Source organism: Balaenoptera borealis, assembly GCF_965194805.1.
Source record: "Balaenoptera borealis genome assembly, chromosome: 2".
Classification (NCBI taxonomy): Eukaryota; Metazoa; Chordata; class Mammalia; order Artiodactyla; family Balaenopteridae; genus Balaenoptera; species Balaenoptera borealis.
Window position 1 is genome coordinate 16,725,000 of NC_138867.1, and position 25,469 is coordinate 16,750,468.

Consider the following 25,469-nt stretch of genomic DNA (forward strand, 5'->3'; position numbering starts at 1 on the left):
CCCCTTATTTTTAAATTGTCAAATGACAATAAATTGAATATTATTAGTAATACACTGGCAGACACATCATTACCATTAGGAAGGAATCTACAGTTGATGAGCTGTCAGAGGCTGAATGAAGTTCTGAAGGAACAATTTTAAAAATAATGCATTCTGCTAGAAGTAAGTAACATAAAGAAAATGAGAGGGAGAAAAAGCAGCCTCCAAAAGCTTATAAATAACTACAAAGTGGTAGTGAATCTTCAACTAGAGTTATTCATGTGGGGCAATGTACTTTATCCACATTTTTCAGAAATTTTCTAAAGTAAAAGAAACATTAAACGTATAGTTATCCCTTTACTTAGCAAACCTTCACGATGCTTGAACATTTTACAGTCTAAGCTTGGGGAAGAAAGGTAAGAATGGGAAGGTTCATGTGACAACAAAAAGTTCTAGCAACCATATAACTCACTGGCTGATATGTTGTAAGTGTGATAGGTCCACATGGGAAATGTTTGCACTGAAAGATTGGATCTTTGATTTCTTTACCTGGGTTTTCTAAAACCATTGAATAAATACCAATATGCACTCAGTAGTAAAACAGAAAAGCTGTTTGCAATATGTTAGAAATACAAAATTAAAGGACTTATGAGAAGATGTTATTAATTTTTAATTTTCCTATTTGAAGATGAGGATGAAAAGGATGAAATACTCCTTCTTCTCTGATGGAAACACAGAGTCACTGAGTTTGTTTTCTGTTGTTCACTGCTCTTTTCCCAGCACTTGGAACAGTGATAACACATAATATAAATGTTGGCTTAATAAAATTTCTGGAAAGAAAGGAATAAAATAATTAAAATTTCAGAAGAAAAAGAGAAAAAATATATAAGGGAAGGAAGGAGAGAAGGAAAGAAGGAGGGAGGGAAGAAAGAAAATGAACAGGTTTCTTCTTCACAACAGAACACACACAATTTTTCTGACTTTCATGGAGTTTGAGTACTGTGTTTAGGGTCACAACTTTTGAATCCAACCAGAGACCTAGGCAACATATTTGTCATGAAATCCTGGACAAATAACTTTGCTACATTCAATTTCCTCATCCCTAAAATGTAAATAATATAAATACATAAATAATAATAGCAAAGCAATGTTTCTTGGATTAATTGAGATAATACCCTCAAAGAGTGAGCACATAGTCAAATTGCAGGAGGAAGCTTGTAATAAGAGCTATAATTACAATAAAATCATAGGGCAAGTAAGCAAAAATCAAATGATTATAAAAAAGGAATAGGTGAAGGGAGAATAATTCTTCCAGAGAACTTAGCCTGAGAAGAGTAACTAGAAACGAGCAGAGATCTTCCTGCGGGGTTTCTTGACAGCTAAGATAAGTACATAAACATGATGAGGATCCTGTGAAAGGATGCTTGCCAAACCATTAGGGAAAAACAGAGTAATACAAAGAGTAATACAGTCTGAGTAAAGTTTTTATATAGGGACCTGAAACAACAAAATTGGTAGTGTCTTCAAAAATACTGAGACGTACATAGAGAAAATAGTCACAAGGTTATTTCTCAACGTTAAGCAAAGACCATGATGCTAAAATTAGTTTGTCTACATTGTTATTATAAGTTACAGTATTGTCATTATGCAACATTCTAGTGAAAAATATGTCAAGTCTAACATCCCAAACATGGAATAGGGAAGAGAGATTTCAATAGTCTTTATATAATGAACTAAAACTCCGTTTGCTCTCTGTATCTACGACTTGCCAGAGGGCAGAGCAGTGGGGAGATGAGTGAAATAGGCGAGGGAGATTAAGAGGTACAAATTTCCAGTTACAAAATAAGTGAGTCATAGGGTTGAAATGTACAGTGTAGGGAATATAGTCAAGAATAATGTAACATCTTTGTATGGTAACTAGAACTTATCATGGTGATCATTTTATAATGTATAAGAATATCAAATCATTATGTTCTGCAACAGGGACTAACATAGTGTTGTAGGTCAATTATACTTCAAACACCAACTAACTCATAGAAAAAGAGGTCAGATTTGTGGTTACCAAAGGTGGAGGGTATGGGAAGGGGGAATTGGATGAAGTGGTCACAAGGCACAAAGTTACAAGGTAAATAAGTATTGGGCATGTCATGTACAACCTGATGATTACAATGAACACTGCTGATGTTACATATGGAAGTTAAGTGAGTAAATCCTAAGAGTTCTCATTGCAAGGATAAATATTTTTCTTTTTCTTTTATTTTGTATCTATGTGAGATGATGGATGCTCACCAAACTTATTGTGGTCATCATTTCATGATGTATGTAAGTCAGATCCTTATGCTGTACACCTGAAACTTATACAGTCTGTGTATCAATTATATCTCAGTAAAGATGGAAGGAAAAAGTGCTAAAATTCAGTTATGTTTTTGCATTTTAAATGCTCTTTCAAAACAATAGAAATACCTATTTAACATATTTTTATATTGCCCTATACAAAACAATATGCTGCTTGTCTTTTTCATTGATTATATATTGCTGTTTTGTAATTTCTCTGTTTAATGATAGATTTTGCTTTTTCAGGTGTGATATAGAGACACAAGGGAATCAATCCAGTAGCTGCCCCATCTCTGATTTGTCCATTAATATTAATATAACTCCCAGTTTTGCCCCAACAAGCATCTATATGGGGACGTGGGGGCTGGAGGAAACTGGCGTTCAACATTAAGTAAAGATCTGTGTCATCACGTTAATACAAATAGTGAATGTGCTGTGTTCTGGGCTTTGCATTTGACCCATAATTGCCATAAGGCAGCTCTGTGAGAATTCTATTATAACTCATTCTTTGCACATAGCAAATCCTGGAATGTTTCCATAAGCAGGAGAAGTTTTTTATTGATGACTTTGCAGTTGGTGACTGTTCTTTGTCTTTAGATGGATGAGAGAGTGATAATACGTGATCGGTGATGCAACCATGAGAACAAATCAGCTTAATACAACTTACAAAGGTATTTTTTATCATAAGCTTCAGGTTCCTGGCTTTCTATAATCACTCAAGTCAATTCCACTGAGCATATGAAACACTATTTCTGCAGTGTTTACATGTCTTAAAACATAAGGTTCCAGCCAGCACCCTTTATTTAAAGGATTTCTGGAATGTTAAATTCGTTCTGGTTTATCACAAAGTAAATGGGAATTATGCTTGAGCAAGGTACAGGGAAATGATAACATTCTAAGGTTTACAGAGCCCATACAGTACATGAACAAGAAAAAAAAAGTCTTTATTATTCAGAAAATGGAGTCTCATTGTTCTAGTTTCCAAGTGAACACATCCATATAACACTTGAAATTCGCAGTATTCAACTTTGAATGGTAAATAAATATGAGATGGCATTAGAAGATGATTGTTGTTTTATACTGACAAATGGACACTTAGTGAAATATGGTCCATTCAGATTGTATTGATATAGTGAATTATATGATCTTTTTTCCCCCATTATTCATTTCTGTAGAAATATAAATATACATATTTCTTCCTGCTAACTTCTAGGGTTTACATAGTAAGAGAAGCAAGTTTTCTGGTCATTAATGATATAGGTTTAGGGGTTGTTAAACAAACAAAACTTTTGAGATGCAAATAACCAAAAATCTAATATAAAATATCTTGAACAATCAAATATTTAATATAAGGAAAAGTTCTGGCTACTGGATTGACCAATTAATATTTAAATGTTGTAAACACTTTTTTGTAAATTTGATTAAAATATTTTTAACAACCATTTTTTTCTTTTCTTTCTTTTTTTTTTTTTTTTCCCGTCTTATGCTTAGCATTCCTCAGTTTCTTGGATTTATCCTGTTACCTGACTTCATGATCATTAGATGACAATGGAAATTGCAGCATTATTCATAATAGCCAAGATATGAAAACAACCTAAATACCCATTAAGGGATGAATGAATAAAGAAGATGTTCCTCTCTCCCTCTCTCTCTCTCTCACACACACACACACACATACACACAGCCATGAAAGAGAAGGAAATCTTGCCATTTGTGACAACATGGATGAAACTTGGAAGCATTATGTTAAGTGAGATAAATCAGGCAGAGAAGGACGAATACAGTGTGATATCACTTTTATGAAGAATCCACAAAAGGCAAACTAATAAAAACAACAGAGTAGAATGGTGGTTACCAGGTGCTGGGAGACTGGGGGATTGGGAAGATGTTGCAATTAGAAGATGAATGAGTTCTGGTGATCTGATGCACAACACTGTGATTACAGTTGATTCTGTATTATATACTTGAAAGTTACTAGGAGACTAGATCTTAAGTGTTTGCATCACAAAAAAAATGATAATTATGTGATGTGATATAGGTATTGGTTAATGCTACATTTGTAATCACATGGCAATGCAGAAGTATATCAAATCAACATGTTGTAACCTTAAGTTTCCACAATGTTGTATGCCAATTATATCTCAGTAAGAAAAAAGAATGGAAAAAAAGTAAATAAAATATTTCAGAACCAACTTCTGAAAGATTGTTTCATGTTGATTTTGCCAATTTTCTATCCTTCTTATTAGCTATGACTATCATGAAGAATATTAAAAAAAAAAACGATAGCAGTTGAGACATGAAGTAGAGGATTTACCACCAACATAGTAAGGAGCATATGAGGCTGAGCGCAAACAAAAGACGTTATCAAAAGAAAAAAGAATTGCAAATAATCAGGTAGAGTCTAGCATTTGACAGTCTGAGAGCCAAGTGGTGGTAGAGGCAACACTCATAAATCTCCCAAATTTTATTACTAGACACCCTGCCAAAATTCAAAGACTAAGCTAGCTGCTCCTTCCATTACTGCTTCTTTTCTAAGCATCAGTATCTCATCAACTGTATCCACAGTATTAAGGATACCTGTCCTACCATTTTTCACACAGTAACCCAGGGTTACTTTATTGTCAAGTAAAAGAGATTTGTATTCTGAAAAACTAACAAACTGGTGATGGCTAATTCATACCTCCACCTGCACATGTAACTGATGCAAGCAGAATTAAACATTCTTGAGACTTTCTGAACTGAGACAATGGTTGATGACATCCCCATCAGGGCTAAATATTAATTTATGCTCCATCTGTTTTGAAAGAATTCAAAGAAACTTCAAAAATCAATATAATTAGCATGATAAAATTAAACAAGAATTATGTGCAGAAATTGGAGAGAGAAGAATTAGAGCTGAAAAACAATTAAGGTGGAGCCGAGAAAGAGAAACATGCACAAAATGAATGAATATGTGAATAATAAAAAATATTCAAAAGAGCATATGAGCTGTGGTGAGGCTAGCTTTTACAAATTATCTCTGGCTTTTTGCGTGTGTACATGTGAAGAAAGAAAATGTTAAATTATTATTAAAATCTGGGGAGTTACAGTTATACTTTTTACTCTTAACAAAGGGGTCTACTTGATTGAACATTTTTATACCCTTTTATCTTTTGAATAATGAGGGTTCAGACATAATAAAGTCACTGTGTAAAACTTGTTTCTAATAATAAATTCTCCTTTAACACATCAAGAAACAACGTCAGAAGGTGTGTTTTGCTAAGATACAAAATTATTCATCACCTAAGTGGTCTCAAAACTCTAATGTGTGTAAAAAGGATGTGAATTTTTTACCTATTTTATTTCTAGCTCTTCTCTTGCATTTTCTTTATGAAATATTTTGCCTCCACATTTCCTGTTTTTCCAGTAAGATGTTTATCTAATTTAAATTGTTTTGTCTGAAATCAGTGTTATTTTAATAATTATTATAAAATTATATAAAACAACCACCCGCCACCTGCATGTTTTTCATCAAAAACAGCATTCAGTGTGAGGTAAGCATTTACTGCTTTAAAAGAAACCATATATAAAGTAAAATAGATAAAAATTATAATAGTGCTGGAATATAAATCTGCATTAACTTAGCTTCACTTCCAATGAAAAAACTATACACAATATATTTATATTATTACTTACAAAAGCTTAATTTGGTATCATTTAAATATTCATTCAAATGAATTATGGTATAGTTTTAAGGTAGAATTTTATGAAGTCATTTGTGAGACATTGTTAAGGTGGTTGTGAGTGAGAGTTCTGGAGTAAAATAACATGGACTGAAATCTGGGATTTGCTACTTATATATGACCTTGCCAAACTGCATATCCCTTTTATGCCTCAGTCTCTTTGTCCTAAAATGAAAAGTACTCACTGTCACAGATGCTGGTAGAGGTAGTAGTACAGTAGTCGTACTAGCAGCAGTGGTGGTGGTAGTTAGTAGTAGTAGTGGTGGTGGTGTTAATACTAGTAGTAGTACTAGCAGTAGTGGTGTAATAGTAGTAGGAGTAGTAGTAGTGTTAGTCATAAAAATCAGGTTGTCAGAGATTACTTAATGACAAAAGAAAGTGCTCATGACATAATGTTAAATGAAAAGAACAGATCGGGATCTTGTCAAATTTCAATAAGACTTACTCCTTTAAGCCAGAATATACTTCTCTGTATATGATTCTTTAAAACATAATATAGACATATACTATATATAAAATACAAATGTAAATATATATATATATATATTTAAACATAATAATGGGAACATAATTCAGAAAACAGAAACCAAGCCTACTTCAAGGGTTTTTGTGTATTACCCAACATATAGACATCATAGTTCTTTCAGCCATCAGTTAATGATAGAGTTTGGTCACATGTCCAAGCATTACAGTGCAACAAAGTATAGCTCTTTTTTTTTTCCTAAATGGTTTACTAGGGACCCATAGTCAAGCTTTTTGCTCACTAACAGGTGTTTTTTATAAATGGTGTTTTGAGACCGTTTATTATCTCCAATGTAGCATAAGCAGTGGACCACGGAGCCACCCAAAATCATAACTCTATTATACCTCTTGAGGCAAGTTCAATGGACAGACCACCCTATATTCCGCAGCATAAATGGTAAATAATAAGAATGCAGAATTTCTGGAAAAAAGTGGAATTTCACAGGTATTGTGCAAACACTTCATGATATCTACCCTTCTTAAATATGTATGTTCTTCATGTAATTTGGGTAATAGTCACAGTTTTAAAAACATGTTTTACACCCACCCACCCCCAAATTAAATACCTGGTAAGTCTCAGGGAAGCTTCAGGGAGTTTTGACTGAGGTTGCACTGGGACCTCATAGTCTATATATGTAAACAAAGAGACAGAAATACACTCAGGAATGTGGCACTTTTGTGAGAGATGCAAGCCTGAATAGTTGGCTCAGTTTAAACCTTTCATATTTCAAGCCTTATCTTAATAAAGTCTGTCAGATATTTCCCTATTTCAACTTAAGTAGTGGTATCATGTGGCAGCAGTATAAAAACATTTTGCAATTTGTTGAGCCTGACAACTTCAAAATTAATTAATTTTTGACAAAATTTTAATCTGGGGATTCACATTACTTGGAATTTTATGCCTGGCAATGTGATTGATATTTTGTAATATACTGATGAAAATTGGCATCAGTCAATTTCTCATAAAATGCACCTGTCACTGAATATGAACTTGACCAAAAGGGAAAACAGCAACCATATTTACAATGGTTGTATCTGGAAGATAGGATTAAGCATGGCCTCTATTTTTCATATAGCTTTTTTATTTTCTTGGAGGGGGTTGGTATTTTCAAATTAATTATGTAATTTAAGACTTTTTATTAAATAGAAAGATAAAACTAATGGAATCTGAGAGTAGTCTAACTAAAACCTTCTGTATACTATAATCTGTGAAATACGCACAGATACACACACAGAAGCCAATAAGTAATGAAAGATAAGTCACTTCTCAATGATGATTTTTGGAACTGTTTATCACTATACAGTTAAGATATTTAGTACTTTACTGTTAAACATTATGATCGTTAACACATCTTGTCTGTCTCTGAAATAATTTTCCCTACATCCAATTCCACAAACACTGCCCAGTTTCCAAAGTAAACGAGTTATATCTATAAATAATACTTCTAGTGTGGGTGTCAATGGTAGTTACATGCTCCATCCTGAAAATTTTAGGACACTTGCTTCCTTTATTTCTTTTGCAATGATGTCATCTTCCTCATAGAGGTGTTCAAATTGTGCAAATTGCTGTGTGTTTTTACATCAGAGCATAAAAATTATATTTGGGCACACATAACTATACACTCACAGACACTCAGTCCAAGTACCCTGGGGAAACTATCAAGCACAGTGTATTACAACATTGTAATTAGTACTAATTTTTTTTGAACTTGAACAAAATTAGAGGGGCATGCCAGACACTCACAAATTCCTAGACCAAGACAAGTTTCTCCCCTCGAGTTCCTCCTATCTGAAAACCTACACACCCACCCTACTTTCTCATAGTCCTATGCTGGATCCAATATCTATTCTGGATCAAATAACTGCTATTTTCTTCTTCAGTAATCGTGAGAGCCACCTTCACTATCCATTATATATCTTTTTTTCTTTTTTTTTTTTTTCACTTTTCCCAGAGGAAGCTCCATCTCATGGGATCTCAGAAGTTCTACTGGGTCTGGCAAGAGAGTCCTGGGATGAGAAACGCCTGGGTGTCCTTGGTGCTGGAGGTACCTCATCCCAGACTCTAGCCCGTAGAAAGCATGGCTCACACCACCCATCACACAAATCTATCTCAGTTCTTTGGAAGCCCTGTCCCGCCCCAATCCTGCCCCAGATTCATAGTGCGGTGGTGCCTCGCTCTACAGGCTGGACCAGGTGCAGAAAGACAGGCGCTGGCTTACAGGCTGTGCACGAGAGCAACCACTTCAAGCCAGAAGGCGGGAGTAAACTGCGCATGCGTGAGCTTCCAATCTATAATCTTCCCGGAGCCAGAAGGGGGCCTGAACTGGCCTTCTGGCGCTGAACCTGGGGACCCAATATGACATCTGCCAAGGTCCAAGCCCATAGCAACCCCACGTGCTGTTCCATTCTGATATATAGCATACACAGCACATATGTTTCTTCATATACTTCAACCGTAACATTTTGCTACATATTGAATGCAGAAGCAGGAACGACAATGCAGCAGTATTCTGTTAAGCTAGGAATTAACAAGAAATGCAAAAAAAAAAAATTTGTTTGTTTTGGAAAACATACTTATTTTTCACACACACAAAAATAATCCAAGATGACACCCGTTTATCATCAATTCTTTAAAAGTAGATAATCGTTACATTGAATAGGAGGTATACACCTAAGAAAACAAACAAAAAAGGCTTAATTCTCCCTGCTGAAAGTAAGAGACTCCCTCTATTTTCTCAGATCGTTTGATTTAGAAAGTTCTTTCTCCGTCTCTTTGAAATGTACGTAAACCTTTAAAAAAGCTAAATAAATGTCTTGCCAGATTTAGAACCCAAAAATGTCTTTTTCAGGAACCCCGGAACCATCTCTTTGAAATGTAATCTTCAAGGGAGATAGAGCCTCAGTTTCCCAGTTCCTATGGGAGGGGAGAAGACTAATTACTGTGCGAGCCTCACTCCAAGTCTCAATACTATATTTTGTCCATTTTTTTCCACTGCATGAAGCTAATTAGTCAATGCAGATAACTAACCCAGATTACCAGGTGAATCTAAGATGACCTATCGGTGACAAAATGTGCTGTCAAGTCCTTTTACTTTAAGAGGAGTTATTTCTCATCTTGGGGACGTTATATTACGAGTTGTAACTGCTTGGCAACATAAAGGGTGAGATTTCCTCCTGCCTTTCCAGTCTCTTAGTGGATTGCCTGTGATGCCCATCACATTCTAGTTTAGTGCTTATTTAATAATGAAATTATTTTCTTTCTCTTCTATCTTTGGAGAGGTTTCTGGTTTGGGAGGAGATTTTGTTTTAGTTACATTTCTCTAACAAAAGAAAATCTGTATACTCTCTAACTACAATCCTTTTCGGTTGTTTGTTTGACATGAAATTACCATGCCCAAATTTTAGAAGGAAGTATGTTGCAGCGGGGGAGGTGGGAGCAGGTAGGAAAAGACTCTGCGCAATGCTGGAGTTTCTTCTGTTGGTTTCATCAATACTCAAAAGTATAGCTTAATGGAATGCGGGAATGCTTTTCTACCACTCCCTCATTTTCATCTGGAAGTTCCATTTCCTTTGCCCTTAGAGTCCCTGCTCCTGTTGACATTATTTTATCTGTCTTTCTGACAGTATGGGATTGTCTTAAAAAGTTTGTTTGGCTGTTGAATTTACTACATCCCCAAGTTTCCTTTGTACTCACCCTTGGATTGGAGTATGCAAAACCCCTCACCCTATCAGAGGCTGATCATAAATTGGCCACTCCCACTTTCCAGTGAGTATCTCTTAGCCCTTCGGGTTATTTTCCCATTCATAAGTGAATAAGTGGACCATTTGCTTAGGTCTGCTTTCTTTTGCACAGATGCTTGGTGGTTATATGCAGTCATCTGTCAATGAGTTATTTTGTTTTTTTGGAATTATCTTATTTACTCTGTTTTTAGTGGGGAAATCAGAGAGATCAAAAGATTAAAAATCTAGGCTGACACCACTATCATCTTCCCTGTATCCTCAAGTTCTTAGTTTCATTGGAGAACCTGGTGTCGTTTTCTTCTGGAATTTAATAATTTCTCTATATTTATATCTCTCTCCTAACTTCTCTTTTACTTTTTTTTTTTTTTTTTGACAGTGATTTTTCATTATTTTTGGTGAAATCTCAGACCACTCTGAATTTTTTCCACAGATTTCTAAAATAGCTTAAAGACAGGGAAAAACAGAGATCATTCAGAATGGTACAATGTATAGAACATTCAATAAACTTTTGCTCATTTTTAAGTTTTTCACAATTTGGAAAAAGTCAAGTACTTGTTAATATTTTCTGCTTCTTGAAATAATGGTTCCTCTAACACTTTTCTTACATTTTTTTTTGGTTATTATTCCCCCTCCTTTTTCTTCTCTTAAACATATATGGTACACTATGTGCAGATTAGGATAGGAAAATATTAAATAATGGCATCCTTCCTCCATATTTCATATTAGTTATTCAAATAGTCTACATTATTTTAACTGTTTTATAGTCATTTCACTTTACTTGGTGTCAGAGAGAGACACAGAGGAGAAGAAACACCCTTCCACTTCTCCATCTTTTAAACTCTGTTTAATTTGTTAAACAGTTGTACAATGTAAAGACAGCAGCCAATACAGGAATTTACCTTATATTTAATGTTTTTACAAAGCTCATTTTACCTCTAGCTTCTTAGATATTAGCCTTTGGAAGAATAGTCTATCTATTGAATATATGACCATGGCTCCTTTGTACCAGCAAATTTCTATTTTGTCAGAAACAATGAAAATTACACAAAGATACTATTACAATTCAGACCTGCATGTAAGAAACAGCTTTTAATTTAAAACTAGCAATTATCTTCTTAAGTGACAGGTCTTTGGGACTAATGGCTCTGATTACTCCTGAAAAGGAAGAGTCTCCCTGTGTTATTTGAAGTGAAGGGAATCATTCAAATACTGAGGCCAGGTAGTTCCTAGTTCTTTAGCTGCAGAATAAGTGTGGGGAGGGCAGCCTGTGATTTTGTAGAGAGTGTAGAAGTAAATACAATGCACCACCTTCTATTGTAGACGTCTACATAATTATCTTCTCTTTCCCTAGGCACACCAACCTAAACTTCAGTTCAGTGCATGACTAGAAATCTATTTACAGGTACACACTCTACAGGTAAAACAAATTTATTCAATTGCACTGCACATTTAATATCTGCTGTACCAGTATTTATACTCTACATGAGAAAAATACTCATAGGAGTTGTTTAAAAAGTTTTGAATCATGAAGTTTCAAAACATTTGGTTTATGTGGATTAAGAAGAATTACAAATTTAATGAAACAAAATTCCCAAAGCCACTTTTCCTACCCTATGTAAATGTTTTTCAAGATTCTTAAATATTTTGTTAAAAAAAAAAATGATGTTAATATAACTCCTTTTACTATGGAGGAGAACCTGCTAAATTTTTCCGGGAAGGAAGGAAGAACTCAGGGTAATTTGGGACCATGTAGTAGCAAATGAATGTCAATAAAATATCTCCTGTTTAAGATCAAATGGGAAAACTGATTCACACTCTCACGCACATATACACCAAAGAATGTTTGAAAAATTCTTATATAATCCAATTGATTATTTCATAAGATGATGGTCAAAGCAGATACATATTTTCAAGCATATATCTTTACACTGTCTTTTACACATAAAATAGTTGGAGTTAATGATCTAAAGCTATAAATACATTCTTAAAATATTTCTATTACATTTCACTTTGATTAATCATTTGAATAAAATACATTGACATATTAACAATACATCTTGACATAGGTAAAATACTAATCATATACAAGGGTACGGATAAAGGTCAATAAAGTATACTCACATGCACACACTCTCATAATCACGCTTATCTGATCTGCCTCCTGTTCTACTACACAGCAGCAACAAAAATTGAAAAGGTCGCCCATAATTGTAATGAACACTTTATAGAAACAAGCTCTTCAGAATAGCATATGGAACTTTGATTCAAATTCACTGCAGGCTAAGGAAAGTACTTCACAATGGAGTATAATGGAAAATAAAGAGGTATCTTGTTTGTTTTTTTTTAACATCTTTATTGGATGTTACAATGCTTTACAATAGTGTGTTGGTTTCTGCTGTATAACAAAGTGAATCAGCTATATGCATGCATGTATCCTCATATCTCCTCCCCCTTGCGTCTCCCTCCCACCCTCCCTATCCCACCCCTCTAGGTGGTCACAAAGCACCAAGCTGATCTCCCTGTGCTATGTGGCTGCTTCCCATTAGCTACTTATTTTACATTTGGTAGTGTATATATGTCCATGCCACTCTCTCACTTCGTCCCAGTTTACACTTCCCCCTCCCCGTGTCCTCAAGTCTGTTCTCTACATCTGTGTCTTTATTCCTGTCCTGCCCCTAGATTCTTCAGAACCTTTTTTTTTTTTTTTAGATTCCATATATATGTGTTAGTATATGGCATGTGTTTTTCTCTTTCTGACTTACTTCACTCTGTATGACTCTAGGTCCATCCACCTCACTACAAATAACTCAGTTTCGTTTCTTTTTATGGCTGTGTAATATTCCATTGTATACATGCATCTAGAGGGTTTTAAGGCTAGGAAAAGACTTTTGGGTAAGAAGATAAAGCTACACTTAAACACAGGAGGCACACTACATATCTTTTCCCCCTTGAGGAAGAAAATTCTAGGAATATTTTAGTTTCACCATTATACATTTAGCTGTGCTTCCTTTACTCACCATTCTTTTTTTTTTTTTAACTTTTATTCTTTCTCTTTAGTTTTTGTTTTCACTGGGCATACTTCTAGGTGCTAGGGATATAGCAGCACCTCCCCTCAGGAGGTGTTTATTCTGTCAACCAATAACCAAGATTTGTGTGAATTCAGTAATTTAAGACATAAAGCCACAGTAACATAAGGTGGTTTTGTTTTAACAATATATTTTTTTCTGTCATAAAAATTGTAAGTGAAGTTATAACTATGTTATTTAAAGTTTCTATAATTTGTTTTCTTATAAGGAAAATGAGGTTGGCCCCTGCCCTACCAACCTGGCAGAGTTGCTGTCAGTTTGGCTTCAGAAAAACATCATTCTATACAAACATACTTTGGGTAATACTAAGTATAATATATAGGTGATGAGTTGTGATTGTAAATAGCCATACAGCTTGACATACCTCCCGAGTATTGTGGTAAAACTCATCTGGAAATGCAAAATAAGGGTGAATATTTTCAATCTCGTCAGGAAAAAAATATAACCATAATAAGTTGAGAACTGTCACAAAACCATATAGAAAAACATACATTAGATCTAAGTTTCTTTATGAGAAACTTTATTACCTGCATAAAAATCATCTGTTTTCCTGGTTAAAATGTAGGTTCCTAGGCAATTCTAGATTTATGAGTCAACATTTCTAACAAGATTATTAATAACCTTAAGTATTAAGAACTACTTAGCTAAATTCTGGGAGCTTCTTAACTGCCCTAGGAGCTCTCATTGTAGAAAGCAGACCTATGAACGATCTGTGAGGACTCACTCAAGCTCCCCCATATTCAATGTCCTCAGTGTACATGCTGGCTCTCCAGGAAGTTCCTTCCCTTTCAATGGTCGCCAAGGCCTCACCTGGACTCATTGCTCCAACCAGATAGGAAAGGCCAGGCCTTGCTGGCCCTGGTGTTCTGGGGGTCGGCCTTCTCTTAGTGACTCTTATGTTCATTTCACCACCCCCTTTTCTCTCTTGCTCTAAGTGAACACCTCTGTTCAGTCCTTCAACCGTGCCCTTCTACATGGATTCTGGATTCCACTTTTCCCCCTCTGCTCCTTCTGTCAATTTATTGACATTTTTATAGGAAACTTCTTCTGAATAACCACAATACAATGACCACCCTCAGGAATATAATATTTATAATACTATCTAATAAATAATATAATACTTGTTAATATATCATATTTATAGTATTTATACAATACTACAAACTAATATGCAGTCTGTACTCAGAGTTATCCAACTATCCAAATAATGAACTTTGTAGGCATGGCTTATTGTTTGATCCAGGATCCAAGCAAGGGTTGCACATTATTTTTATTTGTCATGTCTCTTTATTCTCGTTGAATAGAGATCAGTTCCTCAGCCTCTTTTCCTTTTTTCTTTTATGACACTGACATTTTTGTAAAGTCTAGGTTCACTGTTCTTCCAAACAATGTGACTGAATTGTTTGTTTAAAGCGCAGCTTGTCAGATGTGTGTAATTCCTTCAGCAGTGCCCTGAAGTGCATTGGGGCTGAGAGACTGAACAGGAGTCCTGGACAGTTAGATTTAAGCAAGACTGTGATTTTATCAACTGCATATTATTGGGAAAAAAAGGAAAGAGGAAGTTGGGGTCATTGTAGGTCTCCTTAAGATTCAGCATAGAGTGTCAGCTGGTAAGGAGGAAAATGAGAACACAGGGGAGTGGTGGATAGTGCTAAATTGCTAGAAGAGTTTCCTGGCATTTTCCAGCAAATGAAAGAATTTGATATCAATTCCTTTTGTGCTTGGGGAATTCCAAAACATTTCTGGTAAACTGATATTTTACGGTTTCTTCTGTATCAATCATCTATCATCTATCTATACACTTTTATAATATCATATGTATATACATACTTATATAGAATCCTTACCATTTAAATGTGGTTTTTAGATGGGTGTATATATATATATATATATATGTATGTGTGTGTATATATATATATATATATATATATATATATATATATATATATACAGTGATAATTATACTGGACACATAGCAGTAATATTCTATTATTATTACTTGCAATGAGGATGTCTGACTATTTCAATCATTTGACATTCCAAAGAAAGTGTTGCAGCCCTCATAGCCCCACTTGGAAACTATGTGGACTTTTTTTCCTTTCAATGGATTAATAAAATATCAAATCTCTACAACTAAATCAGAAAAACAGTAATCAGGTTGGTAAGAATATTTACATTGTAACATGTGAGCTTACATAGAAAGCTGAGGTTACAACATACGCTGTCTGGTCTTCTGGCTATGTATTCTCGGGAACATGTTTTTAATGGTACTAGTCTTAACATTCATCCTTGATCAGGGAGCTGACCTTCAAAAGTCTTTGAGAAAAAGATAACAGTGTTTAAGGTTTTGTTAAACAAGTAGGCAGTATTGAAATATCAACCAGTGCCCAATCTGGTAACTTCTTCAGTTGGTTTGTCTCTTTAAGATATTTGCATAAAAGGTAAATATTTCCATATCATTAGGTGTTTGAGCACCTGATAATATTGGTTTTCAAATCAGTTGTCAGTAGTTAACTCTCTTATTGCCGGAGCTTCAGAAAGCAACAATAAATGTTCTCTCTGACTTTAGTTGCTGTTGACCATGGCATTTCCAGAAATAATGTGTCAAAAAGCTTTAAAGAGCTATTAATTATGGTTTTCTTATTAACTGAGAAAGAGAGAGATGCTAGCAAGCACAGTTGAATGCAATCATCATAATTTCTGCAAACTGACTTTATCTCTACCACTGGAATTTATCCTTGGTAGCTAAAGTCATATAGATATGTTCTTAGAGAGCAGAAACTCAGGAATGTGCTGAAGCAGCCTTTCTACATGGTCATAGCCATGTAGAAGACATGGTAATTAAGTGATCTTCTTTAACCTAGTTTACGTGTTTTATACATGTGATTCCAGCAAATCAAAAAAGTACCTCATTTTTTCTCTTTTCCCCTGGACAGCACTACATCTGATTTACTGCAAAGTTGTCTCCTAGCATCTCATGATATTCAATCCCACTTTGAATGGCTGTATGGCATTGTTTCCCATATCATGAAGACGAAGAACCAACAAGGCCAAATGCTTGATACACTGAGGAAGGGAGTGGACGGAAGGCATGGCTAGCTCTGTCCAATGTCCTTTACTCGATGTAGGTGACAAACGAGTTTGGGAGCCTTGATAAATATTCCTGTGAAAGCAGAGTAGAGGTTCTTTGGAAATTCTGAGGCCATTTTACAACAATCTCTTTCCAATATCAATCTCTGGTTTTTCTACCACCTTCACAAAGGATCATAATAATGACCTTGGCTTTGAAGGTTTACCTGGTTTCCATTCCACATAATTAAACCCAAGGTAGAATTTAAAAGAAAATAAAGTTATTTCAGACAGGAGTGGTGCTCTTATTTGTAATGAGATTAGCTGTTCAGATATCAAGTGACTTTCTGAATTCGACTAAATTTACATCATGAGCTTTATATTGCAACTGTGACAGACTTTAGGAAGAAAGGGACAAGGGGAAGGAGGTGGGGAGGAGGAGAAGGAGAAGTTGCTTTTTTTTTTTTTTTTTTAATGTTTTATTTTTTATTTATTTATTTTTGGCAGTGTTGGGTCTTCGTTTCTGTGCGAGGGCTTTCTCTAGTTGTGGCAAGCGGGGGCCACTCTTCATCGCAGTGCGCAGGCCTCTCACTGTCACGGCCTCTCTTGTTGCGGAGCACAGGCTCCAGACGCGCAGGCTCAGTAATTGTGGCTCACGGGCCCAGCTGCTCCGCGGCATGTGGAATCTTCCCAGACCAGGGCTCGAACCCGTGTCCCCTGCATTGGCAGGCAGATTCTTAACCACTGCGCCACCAAGGAAGCCCGGAAGTTGCTGTTTTATTTTAGGTTCACTCTTCCTCTTCTCTGCCAGAAACCCTCTTAGGTGAATACAAAAGTGATGAAAGACAGAAACCCTTGCTCTGCTGGAGCCTATCTTCTAGTGGAGAGAAATTAACCAACTTAAATTCAAAAATAGGGTGTTAATAGTTTGTGATGTGTGCTACAAAGAATACAGAACAGAAACATTACAGAGAGTAACTTTTAAAGGAAAGCTTCTTAAATAGGTGGTCAGGGTAGAGAACACCTAGTTAAGAAGATGACCTCTAAGCAGGGACATGACTAATGAGAAGGGGTCAGATGGGTGAATTTGCGGGGTAAGAGTCCTTTAAGCTCTCACATTTTATGTTGATCAAGAATTGAGCATGATGTGGTGGATGATGGAAGACTAGGACAGAGAAGAAGAGGAAGATGAGGAGACGTGAGAGGTAGGCAGGGATCAGTTCACTGAGAGATGGGAAAGCCATGTAGCACAAGGAGTTTGACACACCTGAGTTATCCTAAGTACAATGGGGGCACATTTGATCATGGTTTTGTTTTCTTCTTTTATCAAAGGGCTAATAACATAGGATTTCTTTTTCAAAGAGACCAATATTACTACTCTTAAGAAGGGGAAGAATGTTGTGGGACTCTTTTCACTATGTTTTTAGCAAAGTAAGATCTGGAGCTGTGTTCTTAGCTGGTAAAAGTGGAACTGACCATAAGAAAACTATTTCAAAATATATTTTGGAGTTTTAAGTCAAAGTTATTTTTTGCTGTATTAGATATGGGTCTTAGAATGGTTGAAGAGATGGAGGAAACAAGAATGAATTTCAGGTTCTAGGTAGAAAGCAGCTGGATATAGAAACTTGCTATCAAAGAGGCAGGAAATACTGGGGGTTGTGGGAGTGATTTGGGGAAAGGAACCATACACCTGAGATCTGACATCTCAGAAGAGACATCAGTGGGAAATTAAGGAATAGTCTGGCAGATGTGTATATTAAATTAGGAGTCATTAGAATGCTTGCTCATAACATTTGAGTATAACTTTAGATTTCGTTATGCAAATTTATCTAGGAAAAGTAAATATAATACCAGTCTTGATATTATTTCTTATATTTTAATAATATTAGCATTGATAATATTTCTAGAATATGCAACTAGTTGTATTCTTAAAATATATCACTTGCCTTCCATTATGGATTCTGGAAATGTTAATAAGACTAGTTACGAATGTGTTTGAATTTCTATGATGCAGTCTATTTTGAACATTATTTGAGAAGAGAAAAAAGTATTTGGAGAGCACTTGGGGGGAGAAAGATGTGAACATTCATTTACTGTGATCATTTACCATGAAAAAAGATGCTGAAATATTAAAAGGTTAAAATATTGCAAAAATAAGAATCAGATTATTTATGGTAATAAGGTATTTACTTATCTAATTTAGAAGTAATAATTTAATTATATGAAATTTAAAAACATAAAAATGATATCCAAAATAAAAAATATTCTACAAAATCATAGATGCCTATAATATTTATTAATAATATATTAATATTTTGGTATATTTCTAAAATGAAAGTCACACACTATATTCAGGTTTTAACAGACTTTTCCCTAGGATCACATTACAGACATTTACATATGCTTCCAGAATGTACATTTTAATTATTGCATAATATTCCATCCTTTATATGTACCATACCTTATTTAAATTATTTACCTTGACTCTCTATACATCTGTTTCTGATGTTTTCCTCCTATTACAGAAATTACATTATAATCATAATTATAAAATATTTTGCATACTTTTTAGATTAAATCATTTGAATAAATTATTGCAGCTATTCCCAAACTGCCCCTCAGAGAAGGGAGCAGCATATAAGAAAATCTGAGAAACATCAGAGTTTCTTACAAAAACTAAATTATAAACAAAGAAAAAAAAATAGCCAAATTTAGTTTTAGTGTATTCTCTATACACTAAATAGGTATGATTTGTTCATTTAAAGTAATTTATTTAATCGTATTTATTGAATGATATCTTAATCTGAGTTTCCCTGAAAATGAAATCTGAGGCAGAGATCTTTGTTGCCATTACCTCACTATCATATAATCCCGGAGAACATGAGGAGGGAACCTCAGGATGAAAGGAGGGTGGCCCAATAAAAGAAAGCTTGATCAAAGTGGGTGCCCCATAAATGAGCAATTGTCTGAACCACAGGAACGTACTGTATTAGCCATATAAAGTACATCTCAGGAACACCAATCATGGGGAGGAAAGGGAGGCGTATTTATCCACTGGTTCTGCTCCTCCATTGGTAAAAGACATATCTTTTGCTTTCAACTCCTCCATCCTCCCAGGGAGCATGAGTGGATACATAGGGGTTCCCATAATGGAATCAAGAGTATCATCTAAGAAGTCCGTTGAGAGGCGTGCTGAACTGGCATGAAGTCAGGTGCGGTCAGGTGGTACCTGTGTCCACCAAGAGCTAATAAGTGCAGCTGGAGAAAGAGACAGGTGAGGCAAAGTAGATATGAAATGCTGTATTTGAGGTGTCTGATGCAGTTTACCCCCCAAACCACTAGGTTCCACTCATTTCCTTTATTACAGTAAGCTGCCATGATGTGATACATGGACACCACTTTTGTGAGCATAAGAGGTCTTCACTTATTTTACAAGAGTGGAAGTAAAAGTTCAATGAACCACAGCATTCCCTTCAAGGTGATACCATATACAATAACTGAATGACACTCAGCAAGCTCTGCACCCCATCATTACAGCTGATTACAGGCTATAATTAATATCTATCATCTTCCTTCTCCATCACATGTTCTAGATTACCCTCAGCATTATCCCCTGGGCTGATTACTTCCCATTAGGTGTATTTAGACCTTAATCCCCCAAAGGGCAAAAATATTCAGTTCCTTGAACTTAAATGTGCATATTTGGAACACTCTCTTGAGTGTTCAAGGGATACTTGAAGTTTAAGATTCTCAGGTTTGTCAGCCATACTCCCCATTCCAGGTTTGTCTCACTAATTTCTTTTCCAGAGCACCCTGACTTTGACACAAGAGATCCATCAAAACTTTACAGGTCAGCCACCTTTATATTTTGAACCTGGACCTGATTTTAGCACAGACTTCTCTGTAGCTCTAGAAGACGAGGAACTGTTTCAAAGTTACCTTAGAGATCTTATGTCTTTCTCATTTAGTTAAATTGTGCTGGTCTTAGCCTGGCATATTTATTTTTAAGACTTTCAATCAGTTAACCAAACAAGTCTGCCATCTTTATACTTATTTCTCCCATACTGGTCAAGTGAGCAGCAAATGGACATCACAGTGGTTCACTTTCCTACTTAGGTGATCCTACTTGGGCACAGGTGAAAACCACAATAGTTCTGATGCCACTGAATGCCAGAGCTATCCCCACACACTTCCTTCTTTCACTGAGATCCTCATTGCTCTTCTGCTTGTTAGTAATTCAGGAGTAAACTCTCATCCAGAGGATTTTCAAGGGTCGTTTCTGATACCAACTGTCTTTGTATAAGTTACCGACAAAGTAGAAAAATAAAAGGAATACAAACTGGAGAATAAGAAGTAAAACTGTCACTGCTTGCAGATGAATTCTCTTAGAGTGATATTAAAAATATTTGTAGATAAAAGTGGGGAATAATGGCTTCACTGAAGATTTTGTTTAAAAAAGTATGGCGTCTACAAACATGAAAATGAGATCTACTTTAAAAAATGAGAAGTAAAATGGGAACAAAAGAAGAACCTTAGCAGGAAAATCTGGACAATGTCAAAAAGTGTTTAAGCATAAGGTATATTCTTAAACGGAGTTACTTTAAAAAGTTAGAATAGTCCAGCCAAATTACCATGTGAATTTTTATTTTGTAAGTGAATAATGTTAAACAAAAGAGTTAAACCTCTCTATACTCAGAGGACTAAAGGAAAAATTAGATCTTACAACTGGCGGAACAGGATGTGTTTAAATTTAATCAGTATAAAATCACAGGCAGAAGAGAATACCTAGAAAAGGAGCAGCATCTCATCAGAAGCAGCACCCTTGATGCATTTGCTCCTAAACTAAAATAATCTATTTATCCTGTTTTTAAAGCAAAACATTATATGGTTAAATGTTAGAAGTAATCTGTTCTCTAAAAAAATGTGTTATACCATGGTTTATAACTTACCATTAAATTTTCAAAAATTGTTTATTATTGAGAAGATTGAGACCGACCTCACTTGGTCCTTTAGTATCTAACTACTCTATATAGTTCAAACTAAGAAGAGAACGTCTCCAGCTCTGTCAGAACCATGAGAAAAATCTGCCTCAAATGTGTTTATAATGAGGGTAGAGTGGGAACCTTCTTTATTGTTCACTGTACGTCCAACACAAACATCGGTTGGAATTTGAATATTATTTGATGTAAGGTTTTCCTAATTAAATGTAAATTCCTGTGAAGGTATATGATTATCACTTTTACTCTTTTATTCCCTTTAAATACTAAGATTCCTTGCTGTAAAACCTTTCTAAGTATAGGCTCTCATGGCTCATCGCCATGTTTAGTCAAGAAGTCAAGTGATATTGGTGTTGGACCCAGGGCTGAGGCAGGCCCTTGCCTCCCTCCTGCCTCAGTGGATCATGCCCAGGGTGGTGGCAGGGTTGGGGGGTGGTAGGGTTTCCAGGCCAGTTTCAATGCAGGGATCACAACAAACACAGCAGCCGCAGAAGCACTAGGACATTACCTCTCCCATCAGCTTAGCAGCCCCCAAGGAGACTGACTGCCTACTTACACAGAAACTAATTAAGACTGAAGCCCTTTGGGGTTTCTGAAGAGGAAGAGGAATTGCAGCACAGGATTTAAATTTTGGGAAAATTAAATAACGTGGTAAAAGAGTGGATACAAGAAATCAGTGAAAGCAAGAATCTTCCACAATCTGTAATTGAAAATGTTGGAGGAAAAATTTTTACATTTGGAACTTATAAATTAGGAGTACATAAAAAAGGTGCCGATCTTGATGTGTTGTGTGTTGCACCAAGACATGGTGATCGAAGTGACTTTTTCACCTCATTCTATGATGAATTGAAATTACAGGAAGAAATCGATTTAAGAGCTGTTAGAGAAGCATTTGTACCAGTTATCAAACTGTGTTCTAGGATAGAGATTGTTATTTTGTTTGCAAGATTAGCACTTGCAGACTATTCCAGAACACCTGGACTTTAGAGATGATAGTCTGCTTAAAAATTTACATATAAGATGCAGGGTAACCAATGAAATTTTACATCGAGTACCAAACATTGACAACTTCAGGTTAATCCTGCAAGCTATCAAACTGTGGGCCAAACACCACAACATCTATTCCAATATATTGGTTTTCCTCCGTGGTGTTTCCTGGGCTATGCTAGTAGCAAGAACTTGCCAGCTTTATCCAAATGCAATAGCATCAACACTTGTATGTAAATTTTTCTTCATATTTTCTAAATGGTATGTGTTTAGATTATGTTAAAATAAAATTGATTGAAAAAAAAGAAGTCAAGTGACTTAACTTGTCAGCCTTCTAGCCCATAACCCACATACGTTCCATCTAGAATGTAGAGTGTAGACTGCCACCATTAATGATTTAGGTGATGTATTAATACAAAGAGCAGTAACATATTGACATTAGAAGGAGAAACATGTCATTGAGAGAAAGCACCAGTGAGGCTCTTGGCTGAGCCCATGGGAGACAGAGAAGGAAGGAAGAAAAGAAAGAAAATAGTGTAGCTGAGAAGAATAAGAAGTAACAGGAGTCAAGAGAGCAACTAAGGTAAGTGGGACAGAAACACCTGGACTCTCTCCTCTGAGCATTATTGTCATATATTAAAATAAACATTTTTGAACAAATGCATTTCATTTGACAATTATCATGTGATTCCAATCATTTTTGGTTCTGTTTCCTCTCTCTCCTTCAAAGTATTGACAGTGTTAGATTTCTTAATCATCCACTGTTCTAAAACTCACTTCTTCTCACATTATACATTAGAAGCTTCTCAACTACTTTTCCTGTCTTATTTTCTTTCTCAAGAGTGGTAACATGGGCATAGAAATAGCGTAACTTTTCGCCCAGTTTGGTGCAGTTTTATATGTCAATGCCCTCCAAGGCCCCTGACTGAGGAGGACTCAGAACTTCTTTGCATCACCCGGGCTAACATGAGTGGCTTTCCACACAGTCCACACCCCCCTGTCTCTCCATTTGAATGACCATGCGCACAGCCCAGGCGCACTGGGAGGAAGATGAGCACCTGTCAGGGATGGTCACCCACCCCATACTGTGGTTTCAAGGAGAAAAGATTCCATTTCCTATTGTAATGCAGATCAGAGTAGGTTCCAGCTAGAAGTATTAATGCTTGAGATGCCTGAACACGGGAGACGGTCTTTTTCTGTGGAGAGGGCTGGGATTTAAGAGAAGAGAAGGTAGTTGTGAAAAAGAAAAGGTAAAATACATCAGTGAAGATGTCTGGAACCCCCATGATTTTTGATACTGTGAGACACTGGCCTGATGAGTACTATGGGACAGGCCCCCACCACAGGCATCACAAGGACCTACTGTATAGCATAGGGAACTATATTCAATATCTTGTAATAACCTACAATGGAAAAGATTATGAAAAAAGAAATATGTGTGTGTGTATAACTGAATCACTTAGCTGTACACCTGAAACATTGTAAATAAACTATACTTCAATTAACAAAAAAAGGAAAAAACATTTTAGACAGGTGTGTGCAGGGGGGTCTGAATGGGTTGTCATCCACTGATGGCTTTAGGGAGAAAGTACAAGACGGAGGAAACCAGAGTGGAGGTATACAAGAAGACTATAAACAGCTCGGGAACTCTAGAAAAATTCTTCCTGATTAGGCTGACATGAAAACTTCCTGTTTTTAACGGTAAAGTGATTCCATGATCATTACACACTATTGCTGCAAAAGGGATCTTGGGAGAAATACATTTCTTAGGTTTTTACACCCCATATATTACCATAGCCTGATAAGTTATATCAGATATTTGCGATAAGATGTCTAAGTGAAATTTAACTCACTTCCACTGGTTATAGAGGAATTGGATTGGTTAGAAATTTTTACAAATCACCAGGATGATTTTGAATCTATTACAATATTTTGAATCTATTCCCATTAATATATATTTTACCCAATATAATCAAGTCTTAAACAATTGACTTAAATATATCTAGTGTTCATTCAAAATCTCAAATACCTGGATAATAGTGTGCTGCAAAGAAAAAAATTATTGGTAAAACAGTGTTCTTCTCCTTTCTAAAATTTATCAAATTGTTACAATTATTACCCAATTTTCATTCATTGAAAGAATTATCCACATCTTAATTTTAAGTAATGCTTCATCTATTTATAAGAAAACTTTCTAATTGAATAGCATGTATTCCTACACTCTCCTTGAGCTATATTTTGATTCAAACTGTGTGCATCAATTTTTATCATATAATTATTATAACCTGCACTCCTTAAAACTTATTAAATTAGTATGTCAAAGTAGACTGATCCATTGTTAAAGTATATGAAAAAATATATATGTTTTGTGTTATCTTCTTGAATAGAAATAACTACATCAGAACAGTGACCCCTTATTCTGATATTGGATTATACAAATAAATTCCATCAAAACAAAGACAAAATTATCCCTTACCTTTACAGTAAGGCAGCTACTGGGAAGAGTTTTATCAGGCTGCCTAATTATGTGCTCATCCCTGAATTCATCACAGAGGTGGGGGGATGAGGCGATGGCATTGACACCTTGATGGAGTGTTTACTAGAAGAATGTCCTACTAAATGAAGATCTCCAATAAATAGATGGTGACATTATACCTGTAAGGATATGAGAGGTAAAGTGTTGGGCAAACAATGGCGGTTGTGTTTAGTCAAGTGACTTAATTTTTTCATCTCCAAGCCAATATTCTATCTACACACAGTTCACCAAGAATGTAGACTGTCAACCACCACTATTAATGACTGAAATAGTGGATTACCTTAAAGAATAAATACTACATTACAAATTAGAAAAAGAAACATTTCACAGAGGCAAAGCACTGCTGCCTCAGATAAGCACAGTAAATGCATATTCATCTTGAGACTATTCTCTTTAATAATAGGGAAGAATTCAAATAGAATGCAGAGGTGGAACCAGATAGAAATGGCAGGGAAGAGCAGTACCCAGAGCATGACTGGAATAGAATTAATTGTTC

General features: G+C 35.6%; 1 pseudogene across 1 annotated transcript in view; it reads left to right on the forward strand.

Moving 5' to 3' along the window:
- Positions 1-25,469, forward strand: part of LOC309623712 (poly(A) polymerase alpha pseudogene) — a 37,197-nt pseudogene continuing 11,728 nt past the window's right edge. The window contains exon 1 of the transcript in view: positions 1-25,469. This exon is cut by the window's right edge and continues 11,728 nt beyond it. The product of the transcript in view is annotated as a poly(A) polymerase alpha pseudogene (transcript).